Below are 5,148 nucleotides of genomic sequence, written 5' to 3' on the forward strand. Positions count from 1 at the left end.
TGTTGCCCTACAGCTCACTGATACTCTTTTCATTTTTTTTATTCCTTTTTCCCCCTCTGTGTTTCATCTTGTATAACTGATATTTCTGTGTTTTCAATTTCCCTAATATTTTCTCCTACTTTGTCTAATTTGCCATCAATCCTAACCAGTGTATTTTCCATCAGAGGTATGATAGTAATTTGCATCTTTTATTTAATTTATAGATTTATATTTAACTTTTGAACAGATGGAATACAGTTATAATGAATGCTTTAATAGTCTCATCTGCTAATTCTAATATCTGTGTCAGTTCTAGTTTAGCTTTGATTGATTGGTTGATTTTTGCCTTCATTATGGGTTCTATTTTCCTGCTTCTTTTTAAGCCTATGATCTTTGTTTGGATGCCAGACATTGTGATTTTTTGCCTTATTGGGGGTGGATATTTTTGCATTTCTCTCTATGTTTTGTTTGGGGCTTTCCTAAGTTATTTGGACATGGGTTGATTCTTTTGGGTCTTGCTTTTGAGAGTTGTTAGGTGAAACTAGAGAAACATTTAAGTCCAGGCTTAAACATTCCTCACTATTGAGGCAGGACCCTTCTGAGTTACTCTATTCAATACCCCATGATCCATGAGAAGTTTTATTTCAACAACTAGATTGACATACACAGCATCCATTTAATCAGGTGGGCACAGGCAGTATTCTTGGCCATGTGTGAGTGACAGGCACTGTTTGGTTTAACCATCTTGGTTGATTCTTCACCAACTTTTCTGACACACGTGTACCAATCAGTACCTTCCTGAATACAGAAGAGAGATGTTCCAAATGTCTCGAGTTCTCTCTCTTTGCACCTTTCTTTTCTCCAGTACTGGTCCTATACACCTGAATAGTTTGGGTTTTCCCAGACTCTCAGTTCCCTCAACACAGTGATTCCTCTTTGCTTCATTTCCTCTGTCTGCACTGAAGCCTAGAAACCCTGGTAGGGTGGTTATCTGGGACAACCGAAGGGCTAAGCTCATCTGTTTTCTGTCTCAAAAATTGTTATCCTCACATGCCTGATATCCATTTCCTTGGAGACTGTTATTTTCTATATATATCTGGTATGATTTTTGGTATATATAATTTTGGTATATGATTTTGGTATATATAATCTGATATGATTTTGTTGTTTATTTACTTTCAGGTAGGGGATTGCATCCATTTTTATTACTTGGGAGGAATTAGATGTCCTTTCTCCCCAGTTAATTTTTTTTGTAGTTTTATGGTTTTATTAACACAAATATGACATGCACAACAAGCTGTCTATTCATTTTCTTCACTGTGCAGCCTGGCATTGGGATTGGTGACTCTGATTGCCAGCTGGGCTACTCTTTCCACAATAGTTTTGTGGTTCTTGGAGGAGACGTTGTGAGCAATCTCTGTACAGTAAGATATATTGCACATCAGCAGCACTTCAAGTGCCTTGATGTTGTGGACTAGGAACTTCCTGAAGCCACCGGGCAACATGTGCTTTGTCTTCTTGTTGCTCCTGTAACCAATGTTGGGCATCAAGATCTGGCCCTTGAATCTTCTGTGCACCCTATTGTCAATGCCTCTCGGCTTCTGCCAGTTGCACTTAATTTTGACATATCAGTCTGACTGGTGCCGGATGAACTTCTTGGTCCTCTTTTTAACGATCTTGGGCTTCACCAAAGGTCTGAGGGCAGCCATGATGCCCAGTAACAGATGGCTGGGTGTCACCTCTGCAGGCAGTGCTGAGGAAGAGAGGGGATGGTGGCGTGCAAAGGCTGATCCCCCCAGTTAATTTTTGATATCACCCCTTGATTCTCTAAACCATTCTAGCTTTCTTCCAAGAAATTTCCTTTTCTCCAAGTCGACTTAATTTGGGTTTTTCCAACTTATGTCTAAAAAAATTATGATTAATAAACAGACAACAATCAAGTAACTTACATGGATTTATAAACCAGAATGATATAGACAGAATACATTTATTCTGATTGATAAGTAAATATTTAAAATCTTTAGTGCATTTTTTTAAGTGGTAGGTCCAATTTTGGTTAAAATTCTGATGAAAGGAAACAAAATTATAATCTTTTCAAACATACATAAACTCTGGAGGAAAACCTGATATTGGTACCATAAAATCCACAGAAAAAGAGAAAATTTCCACCTTGGTTTTTGTGTTATAATTGATAAATTCCTTTGGTGCTTCTAGCAAATTTAACAGTGACCTAAATGCTTCATCAAAAGCAGAAGGAAGGTAATATGTAGGTTCATTAAGGTTTTAGACACTATTAATGTGACTATTGCCTGCCTGCTTGGACCCCTAAGAACTTTCAGTCTTAATAAACTTCACTGGATAGGAAGGTGATCTGGCTGCGACATCTGTCACCCCACCGATTGCCAGGCTTGATTCGGCTGATCTGGCTAGCTAATCGGGTATCCCCTTTCTCCCTCACTGCTACATGTGCGTCCCTCCCAAAGTTGTGCACTCGGTCAAAGAGGACGACCTTCCCCGGTAGAGGAGAGGACCATTCTTCGGTGAAGGGTATACAAGTAGCTGCGCTCCCTTGCTAGAACCTCCAAACGAGCTCTCAAGGTCCATTTGTAGGAGACATAGGGTAGTCAAGCTTCCAAGACTCCAGACATATCCAAATGAGGCTGTGTGTGTGGCAGTCTGCTTTTCTTTAAAAGAAAAGAACAAAACAAACAGAAACTTTAATATGTTCTAGATAGTGATTCAAAAGTATCTCAATATTTAATCATTGCAAGTCACATTTATTCCCTCTTGTCTGTCTGTGAATCATCAGCTCTTTTTGGAGGCATTTTGTGATGCAAATGCTACAGGCTTTTCTGGGCTATTTGGCATTTCAGTGTGAGAAATCATAACTCTGACCTCACAGACTGAAGCATAAGTAATTTTGCAGATTGACAGGACTGGGACCAAGCGCACAGAAATCCTTGAAGTGTAAGGAGCTGTTTAGATAGGTTTCAAGTTGCTTGACATTCTTTTGACCCATGTCACTATTTATTTTTCTATAATGATTTGGTCATAGAACTATGTGTTACTAGAAAAGTTCCCTGGGTACTTTAAGCATGAGAAAAAAATGTTAATTTTAGTATCTTTCCTTTTCATAGACTATTTCTGCCACCTGGCATTTGAAAGGTAGACTAAAAGCTAAAGTTGGTCAGGAAAATGATGAACATGGCTAAAGACAATGTTCACAGTTCACTAAAATATTCCTCCATCTAACGTTGGAACTTGGTCTATAAGAATACAGAAATCTCTGAATGCTTGAGAAGAGAAAAAGTAGAAAATGATAGAAGAAATAACATAAATTTGAAAATGTCTTTATGGAATAAAAACATAACAGTTATTTTTGCTAATAACATTGAACAATTTATAATTGGAAAATGCAATAGGTGGAAAAAGAAATGACCATAGGCCTGCTTACTAAATAATCATTTATTCTCTTAAGGATTAAGATGACACATTGAGGGGCGCCTGGGTGGCTCAGTGGGTTAAAGCCTCTGCCTTCGGCTCAGGTCATGATCCCAGGGTCCTGGGATCGAGCCCCGCATCGGGCTCTCTGCTCGGTGGGAAGCCTGTTTCCCCCTCTCTCTCTGTCTGTCTCTCCGCCTACTTGTGATCTCTCTCTCTGTGTCAAATAAATAAATAAAATATTTTTTAAAAAATGACACATTGATCAAATTTGGGTTTGACATGAAGTTGGGAGAAATTGTGAGCTTGTTAAGTATTAGAATGTAGAGTCAAAAAGATCTTGACAGGCTAAAATAATGGGCCTAATTTTGTTATTTTACCAGATAAAATTTATGTCACAAAATGTTAAGTTCTTTACTGGGATTTATAGCAGGGGAAATGTGTGTGTGTGTGTGTGTGTGTGCACGTGTGTGTGTGCATGTGTGTCTAGTACATATGTAGAATGATAATATGATGATTTGTATATATTTATAAATTGATAATATGATCATTAAGTGTCAAGTCCTAGTATCAAGTACTGTGGGAAGCAATTTATATGTACTATCTCATTTCATTCTTATGATCACTTGAAAGTATAATTACTCTTATTAACTCAGTTCTACAAATGAAGAAATGGAAACTTTAGTGGTAAGTGATAGGGTCTAGACATGAACCTATTCCTGGGTCTTATTCACAAAGAGTATACCCTAATCCATATTCTATTGCTTCCCTGTAGCTAAATATGAGTCAGACATTTTACATGACTGTCAAAGAGACACATATTACATGAATGACAATGAGGTATCTCATAGAAGGGAAGTGGAAGTCTTTCTAACAACAAAATATTTCCAGTTTTTCCCCCTTCTATTAAATGTCATACAGGCTGTTCCATATGGACACAGATGTGAGTTAAAGGAGGACGTTATTAAACAGTGGTGGGCAACATGTAGGTCAGTACTCTGTACTCAAACAGCTTACCTATGCCCTCTGTTTGTGCTATGTTAGTTTGCTAAAGTTGCCATGCAGTCACAGACTGGGTGACTTAAACAAAAGAAGTTTGCTTTTTCATAGTTATGAAGGCTGTAAGTCCAAGATCAGGGTGTCAGCAGGATTGGTGTCTTCTGAAGGCCTCTCTCTTTGGCATGGCTTGTACATGGCCACCCTTCTTTAGGAGTGCTCACATGTCTCCCCTCTGTCTGCGTCCTAATTTTCCCTGCTTATAAGGACACCAATCATATTGAATTAGGGCCCACTCATAGAACCTCATTTTACCTTAATTATCTCTTTAAAGGCCCTATCTACATATATAGTCACATTCCGAAGTACTGGGGATTATAACTTCAACATAGGAACTTTGGAAGAACACAGTTCAGCTCATAACACATACTAATGCTTGACCTGATATACCACTTTTTAAATTGCTGGTTCCTCTGCCTAGTTTTGACTTGAGAGCACTGAGAACTCAGCTCAAGATGGGATATTTCATATGGATATTCAGTTGGTGTCTCCTGGTCAGATGCTCTATCTCTACCAGTGTCCAATGGCATGTTAGATCCTGTTTTTAAAATTATGTCTTAGTCTCCACTACAGATAACTAAGCCTTTCTCAGAATTCCAGAGGGCTGCATTGAGATTCATTCTCTGAATATTTTCACATAACTAATACCATAGGGTCTTTTAGGTCTTGATA

General features: G+C 38.3%; 1 pseudogene; it reads right to left on the minus strand.

The window, feature by feature from the left end:
* Positions 1 to 1,223: 1,223 nt before the first annotated feature.
* On the minus strand, positions 1,224 to 1,720 carry LOC125102866 (60S ribosomal protein L32-like; annotated as a pseudogene).
* Positions 1,721 to 5,148: the final 3,428 nt, after the last annotated feature.

The sequence above is a fragment of the Lutra lutra genome, chromosome 6, assembly GCF_902655055.1.
Source record: "Lutra lutra chromosome 6, mLutLut1.2, whole genome shotgun sequence".
NCBI lineage: Eukaryota > Metazoa > Chordata > Mammalia > Carnivora > Mustelidae > Lutra > Lutra lutra.